Here is a 27,692-nt window from a genome sequence, read left to right as displayed (position 1 = left end):
TTTATAGAAAAACAGCTCCAAAAACGGCCGTAAAAAACACTGAAAATCAGAGGCTGTTTTCCCTTGAAAACAGCTCCGTATTTTCAGACATTTTTGAGTTTGCGTGTGCACATACCCTAAGGGTATGTTCACACGGCTTATTTTCAGCCGTTTTTTCGGGCCGTAAACGGCCGAAAAACGGCTGAAAAATCGGAAGCAGAACGCCTCCAAACATCAGCCCATTGATTTCAATAGGAAAAACGGCATTCTGTTCCGACGGGCCATTTTTTTACGCGCAATTTCGAAAAACAGCAGCGTAAAAAAACGGACGCTAAAAATAAGTGCATGTCACTACTTGAGACGTTTTTGGAGCAGTTTTTCATTGACTCCATGGAAAAACAGCTCTAAAAACAGCCGTAAAAAACACGGCCTTATTCATTCCTATGTGGCCATGCACACGACCATGGCCCCAGAGCCCGGACCGCAGAAAGAACGGGCAAGCCTTACTATGGCCGTGTTCTGCGGTCCAGGCTCATTGAAAATAATGGCAGCGGCCATGTGCACAGCCCACAATTTACGGGCGGCTCGCGGCTGACACTCCGTGGCAGGCCGACCCGAAAATCACAGTCGTGCACATGGCTACGGTTGTGTGCATGAGGCCTAAACCTTTAGCAAACCAGAATATTTTTTTTGTCACAGAGAATACCATTCTGAGACGTAAAAATCATTTTGTAGCACAGAACACAAATTTGTGTCACAGAATTCCATTTTGCGCTACAAAATACATGCAAATAAATGCATTTAACCACTTCCTGACTAGGCACATTTTCAAGTTTTAGCCTTGTGCTAATTTAATAGCAAATTGTCTTTCAATTCCTCTGCTAACCTACATGTATTTAGTCTTGTTTTTCTCAGAAGATGTAGGACTTTGATATTATGTAATAAAATAAGTGATAAATTGACCTTTTGAAAAATATCCTTGCAGAGATAGGTGTGGACAGCCAGGAAATTTAAGGTAAGTTCACCTGGGCTATTTTCAGCAGTTTTAGGGCAGTAAACTCCCCGAAAAATGGCTAAAAATGGAGGGGGCTGAAAGCGTACAAACATCTACCCATTGATTTCAATGGGGAAAACAGCGTTCCGTCCCCACGGGGCATTTTTACGTGTTCGTTTTTAAAAACGGCTGCATAAAAAAAGACTTGTAAAAAAAAAAAAGGGGAAGTCACATATGACAGCGTATATGTCTTTTCAGGTTTTTCATGTTGTCACAAGTAATGTATTGTTTTCAAATCCTCCTTAGTGGTTCCGTGTATCCATTAGTATAAAACAGCTGAATGTTCTCAGCTCCCTAGAGAATTAAAAGCCCTTAACCTGATAATCAATGTGCTCAACTCAAGATATGTCCAGATAATTAAGATAAAATGCTTTGTGACGATATATATTACCACTAATCTGTGCTTATCTTGTGCTTCTATGGGTTTGTAAAGAGTGACATTTTCACTTGATGTATCTTATAAATGCATATTTAGTTATACATAATACAACAGCATGTTATATAGCAGAGGGAGCTGAGGAGACTGATAGTTTTATGGGAAAGATTCAGTATAACTGGCATTATATTCAATTATGATCCCTACTTACTTTGGGCTTATAAGGCCAGGGGGCAGTCTTAATAAATCATTGACAGCCTTCAATGTATAAGCACATACAGATATAGCTGTCAATCAGTGATTAGGACCACCCATTGGACTCCTAAGCCCATAGGAGAACAAAGATTGAAATGACTAAAATACAAGTTGTATTAAATCTTTTTGCACAAAACTAGATCTTTCTGCTCAACTCCTCCCCCCAGCAGATCGGACAGTATGTTCAACCTGACAGGTTACCTTTAAGCTGAAACGCTGGTTTGACAATCAAATAGAACCTTATAAAAACATTACAAGAAGATCTAAAAATCAACTATTGTGGAACATCATGATGTCATCTAATTACATTCATTTCAGAAATGCTCTCCTGTCTTCATTCATATGATTTTTTTTAAGAAATGGAAGAAGTGCGTGACAATGAAGAGTGCTGGGTTATGTGATGAAGGGAGAGGTCCTGAGAGAGATTGAATAAGTAAATACCTATAAACGTTGTGCTAGATAAGCACCTTCTACTTACTATATCACTCCCCCAGGTACCAGGTACTGTACTAGATCCGTGTAACCCATATTCTGTTTCAGAGGCAATCCAGTTCACATCTGGCTTTTAAAGGGAACCTGTCACTTTGAAAATGAAGTCCAATCTGCGGTCAGCATGTTTTAGAGGAGGAGTTGAACAGGTTAATGTATATTTTTGTAGCAAAAGATTTAATTTAACTCAAAATTAATAAATTAAAATTTCTGCTCATTTTGGGCTTAGGAGTCCAATGGGCGGACCTACACAGTGATTGACAGCCTTCTCTGTAGGAGTTAAATACAGAAATAACTGTCAATCACTGTGTAGGACCGCCCACTGGACTCCTAAGCCCAGAGTGAGCAGAAGTTCAAATGAATAATTTACACCTTATACTGAATCTTTTGCTACAAAGTAATGTATCAATCTGCTCAGCTCCTCCTGTTCTATAACATGCTGCCCACAAATTGGACGGCATTTTCAACATGGCAGGTTCTCTTTAAAGGTTACCATGAACAGTAGACCAATGCAGATAATGTATACTCTACATCACTCCATTTCAAAATGATTTATATCGCAGACATTTAAAGGATACATTAAACCAAAAACATTATCACTTGACATTTACAATTCCAATATTTGCTGTTGACCATGGAAATACAAAAGCACCATACTGGGATAATACTAATAAAATACACAGGTTGTTACCGAATCTGTAATTTTAATTCTGAGAAGTCTTTCAAGGGGAAACCTTATTTTACGATGTGGCACTTGTGATATTAATAAAATTATTTCACTTCCACCTTCCACATGATATTATGAAGGGCATTATGCACCATAAAGAAAGTTTCTGTGGCTAAAATAGCATTTGTGTAGTGGTGCCCCCCATCCTATAAACCTGCATGGGGTTCCCCTTCTTAACTAGCACAACGGACACAGGGGAGAAAGTGTTAAATCATCTAAGGGTCACATTTTCCTTTTTTACAATGTATGTGCAAAAGTAAAAAAGACTCTTCTTTTCCATAAAGAGAGTGGGTGAGGGGATGTAAACCCAAACCAGAAGGCCCATATTATTTTTTGCTATAAGATACCTTTTACTCCATTTACACCCATGATAGAAATTATATTTACTCTTCTAAACCCCAAACAATACTTAGATTTTATATTCGCCTCTACTAGTTCATACATTCTCTTGGCAGAAACATAGTCATAGTCCATTCAGAAGTAGCTGTTGCATCTGTGCCCGGATGAATGTATGGGCCAAAAGCCCCTGTGTCAAATAAGAATACAACAGTATATATATTTTTTTAACATGATAGATGGGGGGGCCTGTTACACGTTCTGCAATTGGGCCTTAGGAGCTTCTGGAGGTTTTGAGCAGGTATGCTTTGACATATGATAGATCTTTGTTATTTTCTTAAATAGTTTTCTGTAAAACCAGTTATATGGTCTTCTCGACCACTTCAGGAGCAATAAGAAAAAACATGTCCCTAAATTTCAGTCCTAATGCCCCAGTAGTCGTTGCTGGTGTGTTCTATTCTGGCTTTAATATCTTATTAATCTATCATATATTGTCAAGATCTATCCTTGGTGGGGTAAGGCATTGATAGAAGGAACAATTTCCAAGGAAGACATTATGAAATGGAAAGTCATTCTCAACACTATTGTATTTAAGATAATACCATCGCATGTTTAATACTGAAATCTGTTCTTACAAATGATGGGAAATGTTGTCCACAAATGAATTAAACATAGCTGACCTAAGCTTTATGGCAAAACAAGAAGAGCTATGGGTATATTTGTTTCCAGGAAAAGTAATAATGTCTTCAACATTACTGTGATTGTATTGTCAGTAGCCAGAGCAAAAACGTCTCTGGAATAGCAGAGGTACTAGATATGGAAACAACTGTAATCTATTTTGGATATGACTTACACAAACCGACGAGAGAAATATAAACTTTTCATTAAAACACATTAGTGATGCAGTAATATTCTAATAATAAACATCAATGCTATTAACACTACTTACTTATCGATCTAAAATGAAGTGGCATTTATAATAATAGGATATTTGTTGTTTTCCATCTTAGAAAATAATTTGCAAATAGAGGAGAGAATCCCCTAGTTAAAATATAAGTTTGGTTCATGCCACCAAGCCTGCATTCTAAAAGGATGCCCTTGTTTGCCCCCTTTGTTTCCCCTTTTAGAAGAGGACAGTAGGACTTGTTCTACTCTCTGGTTGAGACTGGTTCTTCCCTCTGCTTGTTTGCCAACATTGTGGTTCCAATGGAGAGAAGGAGTTGTACTGGAGATAACACTGCCCATGGAGATGGGTCCATACCAAGCTGGGCTTTATATGGTACACACATCCATACTAACAGGTGCTTTTTTCTTGATATTGGATTGATAATTCCTAATCATGCTATATATTTCCTATGTTTTGTGAAAACAACAAAATGTCAACTGGTTTTCAGTAGAAATATGAATCTTGTTTTGACAGGAGAGTTATCATGTACTTGGATCAAGAAGAATGCACTATATATTTAATTATTATTTTATATAGTTTTAAATTAGTTTTTTTAGGGCATACAGAATATTAACGTTTAGTTTCATGAGAAGATTTTACCTAAATATTTTGGAAGTGTAACATTCTCTACTGTTTTTGTTTGTTTTTATGCTTTGTAGTGTGTTTCATGTAAAGTGACATAATCACAGGCACAGTGATGTCACTAATCTCCGCCAGGGCTCCCAAGTTAAATAGAGCAAAAGCCATAGTGTCCTAGTCTTTAAAGGGGCAAATTTAGTGTACCATGATTTGCAAGAAATACATAAATAATCAATTGCTTTTTACAATAACATCTAAATGATGTCTTTGAGTAGAAAATATCTCAACACTATGTAGTATAGATATTTTTTTCTAAATCAGTTCTTTGGGTATAATGTTCAGACTCCAGGATATGGTAAACCATTTTAATAATTATTAAATAAATAAAGAATTTATCTTTTAACTGTCAACTGACCAAAACATATTTTCTATGTATAAGCAAATGTATTGCATTCTTCAGAACTGTTTGCCCTTTAATGATAAGCAAGTCTTTTTTCATTTTAGTTTAAACGAAAAATCCCAGTCTCTCATTTCCCAATGCTGAAAGACGCAGTCTTTAACATTTGGCTTTGATATCAGCATCAACCAGCCCAGCAATGGGACTTCAGTATCACAGGGACAGTTAATATAGGTATAAAAACCATAAAGATTAAGGAATGGTAGAAAGATTAAAGAGATTCATATCTGCTAATGTATTGAACACTATGCAAAAAAGTATGTGAATTATTAATCATTAAAGCACTACGAGTCTTTCCAGGTTCTTTAGCTATGGCTTTCTTTGAAAACGGACAAGTATATTTCTCTATACCTGTAAGTCAATGAATAGAAAATAGAGATACAATATTTCCAGACAAGTGCATGCATTACATATGAGCTCCTCTCAGACAGAAGGTCACCCTAATATTCAATTGCCATGTGACAGGTGTTCAGGAAGCTCAGATTTGGGGATTTCTCAGGGTCCTTACACTGGGGAGCTGGTGCTTTTCCTAAATGGTAGAATAACAGCTCTGCATGTTAAAAGTCAGTTTAGACTCCTTAACCTTGCACTAAGTGTGATATACGGTGCTGAGGCTAACTGTAGTAACACTTGAATTCTCAGGTTTTGGAAGAAGTTTAGCTGGATCTGTGAAATACACACAGTTCATTCTGATAATAATATCAAATGAAAACACCATAATATTGTATTATTAATAATATAATAATAAAAATAGTATGAGAATTATTATGACTATTATTGTTATAGAATTCCAGTTTTATTAATCTTTCTGACATGTTGAATATGTCATACAGAGTAAAAGCCCTGTCAGAAACCTTCAATAAGTGCCTGATGGGTTCTGCATTGTATGGAGCGCTGCAGTCTATGAGCTGACAAGTCAAGGTGACATGCCATTAAAATAGCAAACTGAACTTCCTCTTTATTATTATTATTATTATTATTATTATTATTATTATTAATAATAATAATAATAATAATAATATGTATCATTATCATCAGCTACTGCAAAAACAAGTATAACACATGTTGTCTTCATCTCATGCTCTACAGTTCCCATTCACTATGTCAATATTTGTGCTCCAATATGTTAGAAATCAGAAGACTCAGTATTGTTTCTAATATAAAGCAAAGTCCAGATAGATGCTAGCCACAAACAGGTCTAATCTTTAGAAACTGTCCAGTTAATACTCAAAGAATGTACAGAATCTACACAGCCTTATTCTAACTGAATGCATACCATATGTATTGTGCTAAATAGATGATGCCAGTTCATGATTCATACTTTATCATGTTTATTATAGGAATACACACACACACACACACACACACACACACACACACACACACACACACACACACACACACACACACACACACACACACACACACACACACGTAGGATGTGTATATGGTGTCACAAGTATCAATACATCTATTGTTTGATGTGATGTGCCTGCAGTGTGTAGGCATTTCTGTGATATACTAACACATTTACACATGCTGCTCCATCACATGGTTCATGAATAAGGTCCGGTGCATAGATGATTTACCATAAAATGTCAAGTATTATAATATGAATTTTAAAATCTGTATAGTAGAAGCAATTCCAAATACATAAATAAATATTATGATAATTATGTGCGACAATGATTTTTTTTTATGAAGGCTCAAGAACTGGTCACAGTGGTTCACTCCCCATAAGTACTGGGTTATCACTTCTAGATCACTTTCTCTGCACATATGCTCTGTTGTATATAGTAGGACCATGGAGTCATTTGGATATGAACTACAGTTATATATCCCACCTGTGACCTTCCATCCTTCACCACCTGTTCTAGTCTTGACATGTGGACGTTGCTACCTTTCTGCTTCAAAAAGATAAGTAATAAATGACTAATAAACTACTTGTCCTTCACTCCAGTTCAGCTTAGTAAAAGCCAGTCTGCCAGTGCACTGGAGAAAATGACAGACACCTTACAAGTATGATCTTGGGCTTGGCCATTTTCATACCTGGCACCAAAAGTTTCATGTTCTCCACATAAGAGCTGGCACGAATAATAGGATTGAGAACTCTTGAATGATGTATAAATTATGTTTTGCCCGACCACTAATTCCTATCTATTTAAAAATAAAACCTTATCCTGTATTTATTAATATTATCACTATTATTTATCATCACCTATTTTACGACTGTTTTCTTATCATTTTATTTACTTATGTATAACGACAATGTTATGACAATGTTCAGAATGTAACACCCTGTTGTGTATCACCTGTTACAGTGATCCTAACCAATAAACCCATGTCTTTGTTTTAGACTTTGCAATAAATATAAAATATACTAAATAGTATAAGTACCAGGTTGAATGAGTGTGGAGTAAAACATAAGTACAACTATTGGGACAACACACTCATGCCCACTCATACCATGCCTTATAATACATGAGGTAAGTGCAGATAAGGACGTTGTCTTGGTGAAGAATATAAACATGGAGTAATGCATTGGGGGCACGTACATGAAGACACACATGTTGAATACATAGTTGAAGTATAGGGGATTTCTAGGTTTTCCTAGCACTCATCATGAATAACATTATAACTGATGAGAGTTGCAGAATTTGTGCATAGAATATATAACCACATAAACAATCTTAGTTGTTATACCCATATGACAGCAAGATTTTACATATATCTCTATATATTGTCATGATCTGCGCTTTTTCATGGGACTGCAGGTAAATATACTGAATTACAACTCAATGAGCTAAGTCTAGTCCACAAAAGAGAGTAAACTGACAGCAGTGCTCCCTACAATGAGACTGGTGGATGTTAGGGAACTTCGTCCATTGATCTGGACAGTGACTAAGGAGCTGTCCGTTCAGCACCATTCATGAGGAGGACTGCAGAGCCTGAGCTGTCTGTCTACAGATATCCAGCTACATCACTGACCTGTATTGCTGGGTAGTGGGATCTGCAGTGTAGCTGTGAAATCCAGTCGTGTCCTGAGTTCTGCAGAGAGTATACTGAGCCTGATATGACTGGGAGCAGTCACTCCCTTCTCCTGGTGTCTCCCCTCCCCCCTCCTCACTCCTCCTTATTACTCTGCATTGATTGATAGTGATCAGCTGCCTCCCAGCCTCCTTCACAAAACATCAACAGTGACCATTGTAGGGTAAGGCTCCTCCCGTTGCAAGGAATGGGGGGTGCTGAGGGTGGGGGAGGGATGACCTTGCATTTTGACAACAAGCTCTAAAGGCAGTGTCCCCCGCAAGCCACTCCACAGTTGACCTTCTTGTAAGGATCCTAATGAGATACTTCATTATTTCTGTCATCTTTGCTTCATTGGGCAGTGGAATATTAATCACTGGCCGGCTACAAAGACAAGAGCTCCCTCGTCCGTCTCCTGCAGAAAAGTTCATGAATTAGTCATGCCCATGTCTGACTAGTGCTGCCAGTGCGGGTATTGCCATAGATGCCCAGCAGCTGTCACAGTGTTTCCTTACACTGACTGGCACAATGCTCTGCTGCTGATTTCAAGGATCCAGATATTGCAGCTTGTTAGTTATTCTGCAGACACAGGATCAGTACGCCAGTCATTTGAGGTAACACTGAGACTCTGCTCAATACAAAACGCAGGAATTCAGCTGTCCAGGTATTCTTATATATATATGTAATGAATGACACACACCTATATATATATATGTACTTAACGATACACACACCTATATATATGTATATATGTATATAATGAATGATACATACATATATATATATATATATGTATGTAATGAATGATACACACACACACACACACATATATATATATATATATATATTTATATATATATTTATATATGTAATGAGCGATACACACAACTAAATATATATATGTGTAATGAATGATACTCTCACGCTTAAATATATATATATAAATACATATATGTATATAATGAACGATACACACACACCTATATGTATATGTAATGCATGTATGTAATGATCGATACAGACACGCCTATATATACATATATATATATATACATACTCAATTATACACACAGATATATATATGTTTGTAATGAATGACACACCTATATATATATATCGATATATGTATGTAATGAATGATACACACACCTATATATATATATATATATATATATATATATATGTGTATGTGATAAATGATATACGCACACCTATATATATATATATATATGTAATGAACGACACACACCTATATATATATGTATGTAATGAGCGATACACACACACATCTATGTATATATATATACATACACTATATATATATTTCTAAGTGACCCTAAACTTTTGAACGGTAGTGTATGTATGTATGTATATATATATATATATATATACATACATACACTACCGTTCAAAAGTTTAGGGTCACTTAGAAATTTCCTTATTTTTAAAAGAAAAGCACAGTTTTTTTCAATGAAGAGAACATTAAATTAATCAGAAATATACTCTATACATTGTTAATGTGCTAAATGACTATTCTAGCTGCAAACGTCTGGTTTTTAATGCAATATCTACATAGGTGTATGGAGGCCCATTTCCAGCAACCATCACTCCAGTGTTCTAATGGTACATTGTGTTTGCTAACTGTGTTAGAAGGCTAATGGATGATTAGAAAACACTTGAAAACCCTTGTGCAATTATGTTAGCACCGCTGTAAACAGTTTTGCTGTTTAGAGGAGATATAAAACTGACCTTCCTTTGAGCTAGTTGAGAATCTGGAGCATTACATTTGTGGGTCCGATTAAACTCTCAAAATGGCTAGAAAACGAGAGCTTGCATGTGAAACTCGAAAGTCTATTCTTGTTCTTAGAAATGAAGGCTATTCCATGCGATAAATTGCCAAGAAACTGAAGATTTCCTACAATGGTGTGTACTACTCCCTTCAGAGGACTACACACACAGGCTCTAACCAGAGTAGAAAGAGAAGTGGGAGGCCCCACTGCACAACTGAGCAACAAGACAAGTACATTAGGGTCCCTAGTTTGAGAAATAGACACCTCACAGGTCCTCAATTGGCAGCTTCATTATATAGTATGTACCCCCTGAGGAAGCCAAAGATAGCGAAACGCGCGTTGGGGTTGTACTGTGGACCTTCCAGCCCGGACATATCGTGAGACTCCCACCTTTTAATGGGTAAGACAGCATCACTATAACTGATCACCATACAAGTACTGAGTTCCCTATGTCACTATTTTCTGGCCAGGCACTTATCCACTGTGCCACATAAACATTAGGACATCGAGAACTAGCAGTATATGACCCACTTGGTTGAGATATCCTATATACTTTATTGTATGGGTAGTGAATTTGAGTCTGCCCTAATATACTACTCCTATGTTGTATTTTGTCCTGTGCTGTATTGTATACCACGGTATTAGTACTAGAGTCTTCTTATGATGTGTTTTTAAATGTATGTTATTTTCTATCAATAAAATTTATATATTCTTGTATACTTAGACGCTATAGCTCTTTTTCTTCGGTATGGTTCTATAATTATGGAGCAGTCTATTTGATATAATATGGGGGGAAGTTGGTTCTCCAAACTTTACCTAGCCTGTAACCAACATATGCTTAGAGTTTATCTATCTTCATTATATAGTACCCGCAAAACGCCAGTGTCAACATCTACAGTGAAGAGGCGACTCCGGGATGCTGGCCTTCAGGGCAGAGTGGCAAAGAAAAAGCCATATCTGAGACTGGCTAATAAAAGGAAAAGATTAATATGGGCAAAAGCACGCAGACATTGGACAGAGGAAGATTGGAAAAAAGCCAATTTCATCTTACAACAGGACAATGACCCAAAGCACACCTCCGAATTATGCAAGAACTATTTAGGGAAGAAGCAGGCAGCTGGTATTCTATCTGTAATGGAGTGGCCAGCGCAGTCACCAGATCTCAACCCCATAGAGCTGTTTTTGGGAGCAGCTTGACCGTATGGTACGCAAGAAGTGCCCATCAAGCCAATCCAACTTGTGGGAGGGCCTTCTGGAAGCATGGGGTGAAATTTCTCCCGATTACCTCAGCAAATTAACAGCTAGAATGCCAAAGGTCTGCAATGCTGTAATTGCTGCAAATGGAGCATTCTTTGACGAAAGCAAAGTTTGAAGGAGAAAATTATTATTTCAAATAAAAATCACTATTTCTAACCTTGTCAATGTCTTGACTATATTTTCTAGTCATTTTGCAACTCATTTGCTAAATATAAGTGTGAGTTTTCATGGAAAACACAAAACTGTCTGGGTGACCCCAAACTTTTGTACGGTAGTGTATATATATATACCAGCATAGAATGTAGTAACGGCACCAGGACTTCAAGGCAGATGAAAAACAGGGTGGATTTATTCACTCAAAAAATAATTTGGTTCAACATGAACCTTTCTCAAGCCTTACTCAACCTTTCTCTAGAACCTTTCCTGTTGAACCGAAACGTTGCTGTTATTTTTTGAGGTGAATAAATCCCCCCTGTTTTTCATCTGCCTTGAAGTCCTGGTGCCGTTACTACGTTCTATGCTGGTATCTATCTAAAAAGAAGGGGAATTGATTCATCCCCTGGTGACGAGCACATGGCCTGATTTTCTGGATCTGTGGAGTGCTGTGTTTATCTGCTCTTGGACTGTATATATATATATATATATATATATATATATATATATATATATATATATATATATGTAATGAACGATACACACACTTATATATATACATATATATATATGCATATATGTAATGAACAATACACACATCTATATATATACATATATATATATATATATATATATATATATACAGTGAAGGAAATAAGTATTTGACCCCTTGCTGATTTTGTAAGTTTGCCCACTGTCAAAGACATGAACAGTCTAGAATTTTTAGGCTAGGTTAATTTTACCAGTGAGAGATAGATTATATATAAAAAAAAACAGAAAATCACATTGTGAAAATTATATATATTTATTTGCATTGTGCACAGAGAAATAAGTATTTGATCCCCTACCAACCATCAAGAGTTCAGCCTCCTCCAGACCTAAACACTATAAATAAATATATATGCATTACTGCTAAATCTAGTTACAATAGTGAGGTTCTTAGCGCAGATTTTGATCAAATTGTGTGAGCCCACCCGCCACGACAAGGCAACGTCGATGAGGTGGGTCCCTAATGCTGCTCGTACACCCAGAATCTATCTATCTATCTATCTATCTATCTATCTATCTATCTATCTATCTATCTATCTATCTATCTATCTATCTATCTTTCTCCCTCCCTCCCTTCCTCTCTCTCTCTCTCTCTCTCTCTCTCTCTCACACACACACATTCATATCTGGGATGCATAGTGACAATGTCCAGGAATCCACAACGAGGGGAAATAAATAAAAAGAGTAGTGATAGCATCCTGATAGGTGTACAAAATTCCGGAAAAAAAGGGATGCCCTTTTTTCTGCAGTTTCTGCCTCTTACCTGCCATTGAAATTAACACAGGCAGTTCAAAATCTGCCTCAAAATTCCTTCAGGAATTCTGAAGCACATTTTTCTGCTTGCAAAAAACTGTGTGAACATGGCCTTACACTGTTCTTATTAGAATCAATAGGCTGAGGATGTAATACACAGACATGGCAGGTCCTCCAGTGTGAGATGCTCTTTGCAGCTGCTCTCCACTCTGGCTAAAAGCTACAGTCTCAAATGGGGGATGCCCCTCTATTAAATCAAAATGTCCTAATAGCTGTTTAAAAATGTATTTTCCACACCAGACAACAGTGTCCCCCTTCACTCACTGACTCGCTCAATCGTTCGTTCGCTCACTCGCTTACTTGCTCACTCACACTCTTCCCTGGATATTAGTATCCTCCTCTTTCTCCCTTTTGAAGGAGCTCCACATCAATACACCTATAGGGTATACACTCTTCAGCTTCTATAAAACACATTTCCCAAAGAAGTGCTGTAGAAGCTGCAGTGTGTATTATACACAATCATTGCTGGAGAACCTTTATAACACACAATCTAGCTGCTAAAACTGAACATAACTTTCGTTTCTCCTTCAAAAAGATGTTCTGCAGCAGCTACAGTGGGTATTATACAGTACTACACTATGCTATAAAACATAAACATAGCACATCTAGAGCACTCATAGCACAACCAAACAGGACACATAGAGGCACATACAGCATTGTGGACAAGGGAGCCACATAAGTGGCAAGTGGTTATGGCCAGAATTGATTTATACAAATGTAGCAAACTTAAATTTGTCATTTAGCAATTTTCTTTTTGTTCAATAGTATATAAAAAAATATTGTAATATAATAAAAATAAAAGAGAGAGGACAGTGAACACAAAGTGAAAACAAATACTTTCTATTTCCTGGCCAATGCTGCATTATATCCAATCTTTACTATGTTGAACGTCTCAATATGAGTGGATATACAACTCTGCCCTAAAATCATGAATATTGTTATGCCATATCCCTGTGTTGGGAAATCACTGCACACTATAGTTAGCAGTGTAAATTCCTATTTTGTGTTGCGTTACCAATCTCCCAGCCAGCAGCAGAAGCAAGGAGAAAAGAGACACATGGACTAAAACAATCAATAGCCTCTGTCCATGGACATATATAAATATGCAATTAAAAAGCAGCCGCAAATAGAAGAAATGAAGAAGAGAACCTTTCACCTGCCCATACATACGCAGCTGAGTGCACCATGTAATAGGCACTGCTGCACACACCCTGTCACACTTTAAAACCTCCTTTTCTATCCTCCTCCGTTATTTAGATATTGGTGTCGTTATATTTGGCGCCCGATATGTAAAAAAAACACTGAATTGTCAATGGGGCATTTCTTTATTTCTAAGTGACACGGGGGCGTGTTATTTATCGCTACGGACAGTGTCACAGCGGCTTGTACTGTATGATCTCTCACGCGAGATCACACAGTCTTGTCATTCTGCAGAGAGCATGCGCGCGCGTTCTGCAGAACGACAAGATGGTGTGATCTGGCAAGAGAGATCACACATGACGAGCCGCTGTGACACTGTCTGTAGCTGACTGGACAGTGTCAGAGCGATAAGTAACACGCCCCCGTGTGACTTAGAAATAAAGAAATGCCCCATTGACAGCTCAGGGAGTTATTTACATATCGGGCGCCAAATATAAGAGCACCGAAATCTAAATAACGGAGGAGGATAGACACATTTTTTAAAGTGAGACAAGGCTTGTGCAGCAGTGCCTATTACATGGTGCACTCAGCTGCGCATGTATTGGCAGGTAAAAGGTTCTTTGTAAGGACTATGTAAACCTTTGAATGGTCCAAAAAAAAAATATTATCAGTGTGTTTTGTGTAACTTTGTAAATACTTTTTATTAAAAATTATTTTAACTTTTTTAGATACAGCTGTTCTGTATTCTCTATACAGAGCAGCCGTATCGTTCGCCATTCACTGAATCCGTCAGTGCCACAGACCTGACAAGTTCAGTGTCGTTAAGTTATAAACTTACATGTGATGGGTAACAGCTGGATCCTGCACGTCAGAGACACGCATGACCTGCTGACACTGAACCTGTCAGTCCCGCTGACCTGATGGATACAGGTTTCTGCTCTGTCTACAGCATACAAAGCAGCTGTATCTCAAAAAGTAAAAAAAAAAATTTAAGTTGCACAAAACACACTAATAAACATTTTTATTAGAAGAAAAAAAAATTATTTCAAAGGTTTACATAGCCTTTAACTTCAAGTTATTGTTTGCGAAAAGTGGTTCTTCATGTTACTGAACTATAGGGTGCACTTATTTTCTCTTACCAGGTTTCAGAATGTTGGTTTAATTTTTGGATGAAATGTTTACATATTGAAATCTGACACCAGAAACCATTTTTTAGTTTTTAGAAGTTGATATGGACCACACTAGTTTTAGGGCATGACCACACGTGGCGGATTTCCTCCGCAACTGTCCGCATCAATGCCGCACAGAATCTGCGTTGCAGATTCTGCTGCGGATCTGCACAAAATGTGCAGTAAATTGATGCGGACTAGCTGCTGCGGACTGCGGGAAAAGTGCTTCCCTTCTCTCCATCAGTGCAGGATAGAGAGAAGGGACAGCACTTTCCCTAGTGAAAGTAAACAAATTTCATACTTACCGGCCGTTGTCTTGGTGACGCGTCCCTCTTTCGGCATCCAGCCCGACCTCCCTGGATGACGCGGCAGTCCATGTGACCGCTGCAGCCTGTTATTGGCCTGTGATTGGCTGCAGCCGTCACTTAGACTGAAACGTCATCCTGGGAAGCCGGACTGGAGACAGAAGCAGGGAGTTCTCGGTAAGTATGAACTTATATTTTTTTACATGTTGCTGTATATTGTGATCGGTAGTCACTGTCCAGGGTGCAGAAACAGTTACTGCCGATCGCTTAACTCTTTCAGCACCCTGGACAGTGACTATTTACTGACGTCTCCTAGCAACGCTCCCGTCATTACGGGAGCCCCATTGACTTCCTCAGTCTGGCTGTAGACCTAGAAATACATAGGTCCAGCCAGAATGAAGAAATGTCAAGTTAAAAAAGCAAGACGGATCCGCAGCACACATAACATGTGCATGACAGCTGCGGACTTCATTGCGGAAATTAGAATCTCCATTGAAGTCAATGGAGAAATTCCGCCATGAGTCCGCCACTGCTCCGCAACAGACAGAGCATGCTGCGGACACCAAATTCCGCTCCGCAGCCTATGCTCCGCAGCGGAATTTTACTGCTAAATTAAAGTGTAAGTCAATGGACAAACGGCTCCGCTGCGGATTAACGCTGCGGAGTGTCCGCAGCGGAATTTAAGTGAAATTCCGCCGCGTGTGAACCCAGCCTTAGGCTCTGATATATCAGAACATAGAATTAAACTTGTACTTTATTTTTACAAAGACTGGATGTGATGGCATAAGGAGTGAATAACATCTAGATCTACACACTCCTGCAGAGATTGCCATTTCACCCACTACCATATCTCTCAGTGCTGGATAAAGAGAGATGTCCGCCAATTCCAAAACTGGGCAATGAATTTTTAGCATCTATTTAGGAAGTCAACATGGACGTAATCAATAGAGAATTTTTCTCACCAATGGAGGTCTTTTTTAAGTGAATAAGAATTTAAAATAATCAATCACAAAAATAGGGATAAAGTAAAAACATAAGTTATTAATACATTCAAAGAGCAATAATGTATTTTCAGTGCCATATAGTAAAGGTAACCTGTCACGTTGAACATGTTATTTAATCTGTGAGCTGCAGGTTATAGAGCAGGAGAAGCTGAATAGATAGATATATCGTTTTGTGAGAAAAGCTTCAGTATCATTTTTTTTTATTAAAATAAATCCCAGCTGACTCTAGACTTATAAATCCAGTGGGTGGTCCTGCTTAGTGATTGACAGCTTTCTCTGTAGTCACTCCGCCCACTGGATTTCTAAGACTAGAGTAAACAGTGATTTTAATTACAAGTTATACTGAATCTTTTGCCAAAAAGTGATATATCTGTAAAGGATCTGCCAGGCACACCTTATGTGTATACGCCCATGGGTAATCAGTCTGCACCTGGTTCTATGTCTCTGAGACTGACTCCATCTTCCACCACTCAGGATGGTAGGCTTAGGAGTGGGAAAGCCTATCGCAGCCTGGCCAGACGGAGCTAGCTCCCGCCCTCTGTCTATTTATACCTGCCTTTCCTGTTCCTCCTTTGCTTGTGATTCTTCTCGTGTGGTTTCCTGGCCTTGTTGCAGCTTCTAGCTATTTGACCTTGCTTCATACTGACCCTGGTTTACTGACTACTCTCCTGCTCTGCGTTTGGTACCTCATACACTCCTGGTTTGACTCGGCTCGTTCACCTCTCTTGTTGCTCACGGTGTTGCCGGGGGCAACTGCCCCATTTCCCTTTGCTTGTGTCCCCTTGTCTGTTTGTCTGTCGTGCACCTACTGAGCGTAGGGATCGTCGCCCAGTTGTACCCCGTCGCCTAGGGCGGGTCGTTGCAAGTAGGCAGGGACTGAGTGGTGGGTAGATTAGGGCTCACTGTTTCCCCACCCCCCTGTCATTACATAATCACAAGCCCATATACCTAGGCTACCCTGGTCCCTCACACTACTATGGACCCCCTTGAGACCCTGGCTCAGAAAATGCAGGGTCTCTCCCTACAGGTCCAGGCCCTGGCTCAGAGGGTCAACCAGCCTGACGCTACCATGGTAGTGCCCCTCACCTCACCTCTTGAACCCCACCTCAAGTTGCCTGACCGGTTCTCAGGGGACTGGAGGACTTTTCTCTCCTTTCGGGAGAGTTGTAAGCTCTACTTTCGCTTAAAGCCCCACTCCTCAGGTTCTGAGAGCCAGCGGGTGGGTATAATTATGTCCCGGCTCCAGGAAGGGCCCCAAGAATGGGCCTTCTCCTTGGCTCCTGACGCCCCTGAACTTTCCTCCGTTGATCTTTTCTTTTCTGCTCTCTGACTCATTTATGACGAGACTGACAGGACTGCCTTTGCCGAGAGTCAGCTGGTGACCTTCCACGGAAGACTCGGAGGTACCTATGCAACTCGGGGCCTCCGTGTCCCCCCGACAACGTAGAGAGTTCCGCAGGAAGAATGGTCTCTGCTTCTATTGTGGGGATGACAAGCATCAAGTGAACACCTGTCCTAGGCGTAAGAATAAGCAGCCGGAAAACTTCCGCGCCTAAGTGATCATCGGGGAGGTCACTTGGGCGCACAGGTATTTCCTGTAAATATGAAACGTAATAAAATCTTGCTTCCCTTTCAGGTCTCTTTTGGTGGTAGGTCTGCTACCGGCAGTGCCTTCGTGGATTCAGGGTCTTCTGCTAATATCATGTCTGTGGAATTTGCTATGTCTCTAGCTATGCCTTTGATTGATTTGCTTAAACCTGTCCCGGTAGTGGGTATCGACTCGACTCCTCTTGCTAATGGTTATTTTACTCAGCATACCCCTGTTTTTGAACTCCTTGTTGGCTCCATGCATTTGGAGCAGTGCTCTGTACTGTTGATGCAGAGATTATCGTCCGATTTGGTTTTAGGCCTTCCCTGGTTGCAGTTGCATAATCCCACGTTTGACTGGAATACTGGGGAGCTTACCAAATGGGGTAATGAATGCTTGACGTCATGTTTTTCTGTTAATTCTATTTCTCCCCCTGAGGAGGTGAACACGCTACCTGAGTTTGTTCAGGACTTCGCTGATGTTTTCTCTAAGGAGGCCTCCGAAGTGTTACCTCCTCATAGAGAATACGATTGCGCTATCGATTTGGTACCAGGAGCTAAGCTCCCTAAGGGTAGGGTATTTAATCTCTCTTGTCCCGAACATGAAGCCATGAGAGAGTATATCCAGGAATGCCTGGCAAAGGGTTACATTCGCCCCTCTACTTCTCCGGTAGGTGCTGGCTTCTTCTTCGTAGGGAAGAAGGATGGTGGTCTTAGGCCATGCATTGATTACCGTAACTTGAATAAGGTCAATGTAAGGAACCAGTATCCCCTTCCTTTGATTCCTGATCTCTTTAATCAAGTTCAGGGGGCCCAATGGTTCTCTAAGTTTGATCTACGGGGGGCGTATAACCTTATCCGCATCAAAGAGGGGGATGAGAGGAAGACTGCGTTTAACACGCCCGAAGGTCATTTTGAATACCTCGTCATGCCCTTTGGGTTGTGTAATGCCCCCGCGGTCTTCCAGAATTTCATAAATGAGATTTTAAGAGATTACCTGGGGGTATTTCTTGTAGTGTACCTTGATGACATACTTGTGTTTTCCAAGGACTTGTCCTCCCACATTGAGCATGTCAGGAAGGCGCTCCAGGTCCTTCGGGAAAACAAACTGTTTGCTAAGACCGAAAAATGTGTGTTTGGGGTGCAAGAGAAACCATTTTTGGGTCAAATCCTCACTCCTCATGAATTCCGCATGGACCCCGCCAAGGTCCAGGCTGTGGCGGAATGGGTCCAACCTGCCTCCCTGAAGGCGTTACAGTGTTTCTTGGGGTTCGCTAATTATTAGAGGAGATTTATTGCTAACTTCTCGGTCATCGCTAAGCCTCTTACGGACCTCACTCGCAAAGGTGCTGATCTCCTCCACTGGCCTCCTGAGGCTGTCCAGGCTTTTGAGGTCCTTAAGAAGTGCTTTATCTCGGCCCCGGTGCTGGTCCAGCCCAACCAAATGGAGCCATTTATCGTGGAGGTTGACGCATCCGAGGATGGAGTGGGGGCTGTCTTGTCCCAGGGTACCAGGTCCCTCACCCATCTCCGTCCCTGTGCCTACTTCTCCAGGAAGTTTTCGCCCACTGAGAGTAACTATGATATCGGTAACCGTGAACTCTTAGCCATTAAATGGCCATTTGAAGAGTTGCGCCACTTCCTGGAGGGGGCTAGGCACCAGGTAACGGTCCTTACCGACCACAAGAATCTGGTTTTCCTTGAAGGAGGCTAAACCCGAGACAAGCTCGATGGGCGCTATTTTTTACCAGATTCAACTTTTTGGTTACCTATAGGGCTGGGTCTAAAAATATTAAGGCCGATGCACTGTCGCGTAGCTTCATGGCCAGCCCTCCTTCGGAGGAAGATCCTGCTTGTATTTTGCCTCCTGGTATAGTCGTTTCTTCTATTGATTCTGATTTAGTCTCTGAAATTGCGGCTGATCAAGGTTCAGCTCCCGGGAACCTTCCTGAGAACAAGCTGTTTGTTCCCCTGCAATTCCGGCTAAGGGTACTTAGGGAAAATCATGACTCCGCACTATCTGGCCATCCAGGCATCCTGGGTACCAAACACCTCATTGCCAGAAACTATTGGTGGCCTGGGTTGCCTACAGACGTTAAGGCCTACGTTGCCGCTTGTGAGGTTTGTGCTAGGTCCAAGACTCCCAGGTCCCGACCAGCGGGCTTACTACGTTCTTTGCCCATTCCCCAGAGACCTTGGACCCATATCTCCATGGATTTTATCACCGATTTGCCTCCATCTCAAGGCAAGTCGGTGGTGTGGGTTGTAGTAGACCGCTTCAGTAAGATGTGCCACTTTGTGCCCCTCAAGAAACTACCCAATGCTAAGACGTTAGCTACCTTGTTTGTCAAAAACATCCTGCATCTCCATGGGGTCCCTGTCAATATTGTTTCGGACAGAGGGGTACAATTTGTTTCATTGTTTTGGAGAGCCTTCTGTAAAAAGTTGGAGATTGATCTGTCCTTCTCCTCTGCCTTCCATTCTGAAACTAATGGCCAAACCGAGAGGACTAATCAGTCTCTAGAACAATATTTAAGGTGTTTTATCTCTGACTGTCAATATGATTGGGTCTCATTCATTCCCCTCGCCGAATTTTCCCTTAATAACCGGGTCAGTAACTCATCAGGGGTCTCCCCCTTTTTCTGTAATTTTGGGTTTAATCCACGGTTCTCCTCTGTTTCACCTGGTAGTTCCAACAATCCCGAGGTAGAGGTCGTTCATCGGGAACTGTGCACAGTCTGGGCCCAGGTTTAGAAGAACCTAGAGGCGTCCCAGAGCATACAAAAAACTCAGGCTGATAGAAGACGTTCTGCTAACCCCTTGTTTATGGTCGGGGATCTGGTGTGGTTATCGTCTAAGAACTTGCGCCTTAAGGTCAAGTCCAAGAAGTTTGCTCCCCGGTTTATAGGGCCGTATAAGGTAATTGAAGTCCTCAATCCTGTCTCCTTCCGACTGGAGTTGCCTCCATCTTTTTGTATACACGACGTGTTTCATGCCTCCCTCCTTAAACGCTGCTCCCCGTCCTTGGCTCCCTCGAGGAAATCTCCTGTTCCCGTTCTCACCCCTGAGGGGGTGGAATTCGAGGTGGCCAAGATTGTGGACAGCAAGATGGTCCAAGGCTCCCTCCAGTACCTGGTCCATTGGAGAGGATACGGGGCCTGAGGAGAGGACTTGGGTACCCGCCCGGGATGTTCACGCTGGGGTATTGGTCAGGAAGTTCCACCTTCGTTTCCCCAATAAACCAGGTCCACTTAGAAAGGGTCCGATGGCCCCTCATAAAAGGGGGGGGTACTGTAAAGGATCTGCCAGGCACAACTTCTGTGTATACGCCCATGGGTAATCAGTCTGCACCTGGTTCTATGTCTCTGAGACTGACTCCATCTTCCACCACTCAGGATGGCAGGCTTAGGAGTGGGAGAGCCTATCGCAGCCTGGCCAGACGGAGCTAGCTCCCACCCTCTGTCTATTTATACCTGCCTTTCCTGTTCCTCCTTTGCTTGTGATTCTTCTCGTGTGGTTTCCTGGCCTTGCTGCAGCTTCTAGCTATTTGACCTTGCTTCATACTGACCCTGGCTTACTGACTACTCTCCTGCTCTGCGTTTGGTACCTCGTACACTCCTGGTTTGGCTCGGCTCGTTCACCTCTCTTGTTGCTCACGGTGTTGCCGTGGGCAACTGCCCCATTTCCCTTTGCTTGTGTCCACTTGTCTGTTTGTCTGTCGTGCACCTACTGAGCGTAGGGACCATCGCCCAGTTGTACCCCGTCGCCTAGGGCGGGTTGTTGCAAGTAGGCAGGGACTGAGTGGTGGGTAGATTAGGGCTCACTGTCTGTTTCCCCACCCCCCTGTCATTACAATATCGATTTGTTCAGCTGCTACTGTTCTATAACATACTGACTGCAGATAGAGCAATGTGACAGGTTCCCTTTAAATATCATGTTATCATGCATGTGTCTTATCCATGCCGAACGAAAAGATTACCTGGCCTTAGACAACTAGTAAAATTTCTCTCACTCTCACCATTTTTAGACAATAAAAAAATTATCTATCTATCTATCTATCTATCTATCTATCTATCTATCTATCTATCTATCTATCTATCTATCTATCTATCTATCTATCTATCCATCCATCCATCCATCCATCCATCCATCTATCTATCTATCTATCTATCTATCTATCTATCTATCTATCTATCTATCTATCTATCTATCTATCTATCTATCTATCTATCTATCTATCTACTGTATGTATATATATATATATATATATATATATATATATATATATATATATATCATGGATACATATGCACATTTTGACCTAAAGTTAATAGCTGAAAATACTGTCATACACTGCTAAATACTACAATGTCCAGATAGTGCTGAAATAATGGGGCCAAATAATATCACAGTACGATGCTAAAATAATACTTCCATGAAGTATCCACATAATTCTATCATGTAGTGCGCGCATACATAGCACTACTACATATTTCCAATATAGTCATTCAATGGCTGACTAAAATTGCCCTTTATTGTCCATATAATACCACCATGCAATGCGTAAATAGTGAAGGGGTTAATGCTAAAGTCCCCTGTGGTTCAAGGCATCGTAGTGCAGTGAAAGCTTACATGCTCCGCTCTCAGGTTGCTCCGGGGCTCCAGTCCTTGGGATTCCCCTATTGCCTAGTGGGCCACCACCTAAAATTAGCCCTATTTCGTATAAACAGACCATCTGTAAGAAATATTTAACCCCTTAACAACATACCACATACATGTACGTGACAGCCATAAAGGGGAAGTATGTAGCGGGCTCACGGGCTGAGCTTGCTTCATACTTAGCGGCTGTTGGCTGTGTAATACAGCAAATACTTCACTGCTATGGGTGGAAACAATGACCACTTTGATTCTGCTAATTTAACCCCTTAGATGCTGAGGTCAGTCACGCATCTAAAGCGTAAGAGGGTGGCCCCCTCCGACGTTGCCAGTGCGCACCCCCCCCCCGCATGTGGGGTGCCGATAGTGGTCATGGAAGCCTGGGGACCTAATGAAGGCCCTCAGACATCTTTGAACTCCTATGACATCATGCATCTGGCAGGGTATCAGAGGAGACAGTCAGTATAGCGATATACTGCAATACATTAGTACTGCAGTATATCATGTCCCTAGTGGGACAAATGAAATACAGTTAAATAAAGTTGTTTTTTTTTGTTTAATGTACAAAAAAAAAAAAAAATTTGAAAAAAACCTCTATTTCAATTCCCAAGTAATGTTAAAAAAATAAAAATTAACATAACTGGTAAAACTATAAGGCCCTCTTCACACAGAGTTTTTGCCGCGGTTTTTGCTGCAGAAACCGTGGCAAAAACCGTGGCAAAAAATATCCGAAATTGACTCCCATTGATTTCAATGGGAGGTGGAGACGTTATTTTTACCGCTAGCAGAAAAAACGCTTGCCACAAAAAGAAGCAACATGCCCTATCTTGAGGCGTTTTACCGCCTCAAAAACTCCATTGAAATCAATGGGAGACCTTATTTTGAAGCGTTTATTTGCCACGATTTTTGGCGCATTTTTTTTACGCATATTTCGGCCAAAAACTCTTTTAAAGAGATAGCTAAAAAAAAAAAAAATCCGTAAAAAATTGCGACAAAAACGCGACAAAAACCACTTAAAAATACCGGAGCTGATTTTTCCAGGCAGAATTTTCTGCTTGCAAAAAAACTCAGTGTGAGCATACCCTAAAACTCCAATCTATTACAATATAACGTTATTTAAGTTGCTTGGTGAGCGCCGTAAAATAACACCCAAATTTCTGTTTTTTTGGTCACCTCAGCTTCCCAAAAAGTAGAACAAAAAGTGGTCAAAAACTAAAGCTCGTCTTGCAAAAAATAAGCCCTTACATCGCTTAATTGACGGAAAAATAAAAAAGTTATGGCTCTCAAAATATGGCGACACAAAACTATTGTTTTCTTTACAAATAGCTTTTTTTTTATAACAATGGTAAAACATAAAAAACATATAAATTTGGTATTGTCGTAATCGTATTAACTCGTAGAATACAGTAAATATGTAGCTTTTACCGTACGATGAACGCCATAAAAAAAGAAACATCCCAAAAATGGCGCACACGCTGTTTTTTGCCAATTCACCCCACAAATAAAAAAACTACAACTTGTCCCGCAATAAACAAGCTCTCATACGGCTATGTTGACGGAAAATAAAAAAGCCTTGGAAGGTGGGGAAGAAAAAATGTAAATGAAAAAACAAAAATGTCCGTGTCATTGAGGTGTTAACCCCTACCCGCACCAGGACATAACTGTCCGTCGTCGCGGGAGGTTACTTCCCGCACGACGATGTACAGTTACTGAGTATTTCCTGGTGCACACTGTCGGCGACAGTGTGCACCGGGAAACGGGAGGTCAGCTGTCGCCGACAGCTGACACTCCCCTCTTGCCGGCCAGCGGTCCTTTGCCGCTGGTTTCGGCGAATTAACCCCTTAAATTTGGCGATCAGGTGCAATCACCGAATTTTGTTTTTTTTTAACATATCGGCAGACCCCGGTCCGAAATCACGGGGTTTGCCGATAGTTACTATGGCAAACGGAAGCCAAACAATGGCTTCCGGGTCTGCCATGGACGGAAGCCCATCAGGACCAACCTTCGGCTGGTCCTGATAGGCTTCCTGTCAGAGTGACAGGAAGTCACTGTGTCGTTCCCGATGGCACACTGTCGGCGACAGTGTGCATCGGGAACTTGGAGATCAGCTGTCCCCGACAGCTGACACTCCAGTGTTGCCGATCAGCGGCTCATCGTCGCTGATATCGGCGATTAACCCGTTACATGCGGGGCTCGATTGCGATCTCCGCATGTAGCGGGTTTGTAGCGCATCAGCAGCCCCCATGCAATCGTGGGGGCTTCTGATGCTTGTGATGGCACCCGGGGGCCAGACAAAGGCCCCCAGGTCTGCCATGTATGTTAGCCTATGAGGATCAGCCTCTGCTGATCCTCGTAGACCAACTGTCAGAGTGACTGTGACGTCACACTGACAGTTGGATTACATTACACTACCTAGGTATTGTAATGTATTCTAGCAGCGATCAGAGCTGCAGGTCAAAAAAATAAAGTGTAAAAAGTAAAAAAAAAGTTAATAAACAAAAATATAAAGTGTAAAACGTAAAAAAAAGTTAATAAAAATGTTTTATAAAAGTGTAAAAATAAAAGGTTTTGTTTTCCTATAATAAGTAATTTATTATAGGAAAAAAATGAAACCGTTAAAAAAAAAGTACACATATTTGGTATCACCGTGTTCGTAACGACCCAAACTATGAAACTATAATGTTCATTTTTCCGCACGGTGAACGCCGCAAACAAAATAAACAGAAAACTGTCAGCATCGCTATTTTTTGGTCACCACCCCTCCCAAGATATAGAATAAAAAGTGATAAAAAAGTCGCATTTACCCCAAAATGGTACCAATAAAAACTACAACCCGTCCCGCAAAAAACAAGACCTCCCATAGCTTTTTTGACGAAAAAATTAAAAAGTTACGGCTCAGAATAGCGTGTCTCAGAAAATAAATTCTTTTATAGAAACTTAATTTTATTGTGCAAACGCTGCAAAACGTAAAAAAAAATATACACATATGGTATCGGCGTAATCGTACCGACCGGCAGAATAAATGAAACCGTAATTTATTGCGCACGGTGAACGCTGTAATAAATAAAGAATTTAAAGCGCCAAAATAGCTGTTTTTGGTCACCTTAGCTCTAAAAAAGATCCTGATTGGCCAAAATGCTCACTATACCCCTAGAAAAATTCCTTGAGGGGTGTAGATTCCTAAATAGGGTCACTTTTGGGGGGTTTCCACTGTTTTGGTCCCTCCGGGGTGTTGCAAACCCGACATGGAACTGAAAACCAATCCAGCAAGATCTGCGCTCCAAAATCCAAAAGGCGCTCCTTGCCTCCTGAGCCCTGCTGTGGGTCCAAACATCAGTTTACGACCACATATGGGGTATTGCCGTAATCGGAAGAAACTGCTTTACAAATGTTGGGCGGCTTTTTCTCCTTTATTCCTTGTAAATTTTCACAGAAAAATAGGTGATTTTCGTCTTCACAGACTAATTCCACTAATTCCACTAAATTCTGCAAAAAAACTGTGGGGTCTAAATGCTAACTATATGCCTAGAAAAATGCCTTGAGGGGTGTAGTTTCCAAAATGGGGTCACTTTTTGGGGGTTTCGACTGTTTAGGTACCACAAGACCTCCTCAAACCTGACATGGTGCCTAAAATATATTCCTAAAAAAAGGAGGCCCCAAAATCCACTAGGTGCTCCTTTGCTTCTGCGGCCTGTGTTTCTGTCCATTAGGACACTATGGCCACATGTTGGATATTTCTAAAATCTGCAGAATCTGGGCAATAAATATTGAGTTGCGTTTCTCGGGTAAAAGTTTCTGTGTTACAGATTTTTTTTAATTACAAATGAATTTCGGCAAAAAAAATTAAATTTGTAAATTTCACCTCTACTTTGCCTTAATTCCTGTGAAACGCCTAATGGGTTAAAATACTTTCTGAATGTGGTTTTGAATACCTTGAGGGGTGCAGTTTTCAAAATGGGGTGATTTATGGGGACATTCTAATATATAAGGCCCTCAAAGCCACTTCAGAACTGAACTGGTCCGTGAAAAAATGGCCTTTTGAAATTTTATTGAAAATATGAGAAATTGATGCTAAAGTTCTAAGCCTCGTAACGTCCTAGAAAAATAAAAGTACGTGAAAAAAATGATGCCAACATAAAGTAGACATATAGGGGATGTTAACTAGTAACTATTTTGTGTGGTATTACTATCTGTTTTACAAGCAAACGCATTAAAATTTTGAAAAATGCTAATTTTTGCAAATTTTTGCTAAAATTTGAAGTTTTTCACAAATAAATATTGAATTTATCGACTACATTTTTTCACTAACATAAAATACAATATGTCACGAGAAAACAATCTCAGAATCGCTTGGATAGGTAAAAGCATTCCTGAGTTATTACCACATAAAGTGACACATGTCAGATTTGAAAAAATCATCTGTGTCCACAAGGCCAAAACAGGCTGTGTCCTAAAGGGGTTAATTGCTGATAAGATATTGATAACAAACAGAAATGTAATAATATTACTAGTAATTTCTAGTAACCAAATAGCAGGAATTTCGTGTCCTTCATCTGTAGGTGAACTATGCTGTGCAGGATTCCTACTGTCATCAGATGAAGAGGTAATAATATTGAATGAATACATAGTTATCGAGACTTTCCATGTCTATCAGAATACTAATAACTACAGTATATGATACTATTGTTTTAAAGATTTCAATAAAAGGCATTAAAACATGAAATAACGCAAATGATGTCAACTACAATATGACATCCACACAGCGCAACTGTCAGCAAACGCCAGATCGTTACCACGTGATGCAAGAAGATGAGTGTAGCCGACATTGTGATGGGAGGTTCAATTCTAGCCTTTGTACTCTAATGAAAAGAAAGGAGGGATGTTTATTTTAATGGTTGCTAGGCAACCAAAGTAGTAAGTCAGATAAAAGCGGAACCGAAGGAACAGCGTAGAGAAAGGTTATACGATGAGCCACATTCTGAAGGCAACCCAGTTTGGATCATTTTATTAGGTAATTAATTCTGATGCAGATTCCCATAGACAA

At 40.4% G+C, this 27,692-nt stretch overlaps 1 protein-coding gene across 3 annotated transcripts in view; it reads right to left on the bottom strand.

Moving 5' to 3' along the window:
- Positions 1 to 27,692, bottom strand: part of CPLX2 (complexin 2) — a 176,461-nt gene that overhangs the window by 75,677 nt on the left and 73,092 nt on the right. Inside the window, exon 1 of one of the 3 annotated variants that reach the window (XM_075856465.1) lies at positions 8,187 to 8,350. The exons of the other annotated variants lie outside the window; for them this stretch is intronic. The gene's annotated coding sequence lies outside the window, so the exon portion shown is untranslated. Of the gene's footprint in view, positions 1 to 8,186; positions 8,351 to 27,692 lie in introns of those variants that run through there. 3 annotated transcript variants of the gene reach the window in all.

The sequence above is a fragment of the Rhinoderma darwinii genome, chromosome 3 (genome assembly GCF_050947455.1).
Source record: "Rhinoderma darwinii isolate aRhiDar2 chromosome 3, aRhiDar2.hap1, whole genome shotgun sequence".
Classification (NCBI taxonomy): domain Eukaryota; kingdom Metazoa; phylum Chordata; class Amphibia; order Anura; family Rhinodermatidae; genus Rhinoderma; species Rhinoderma darwinii.
This window is presented reverse-complemented; position numbering and strand designations above follow the sequence as displayed.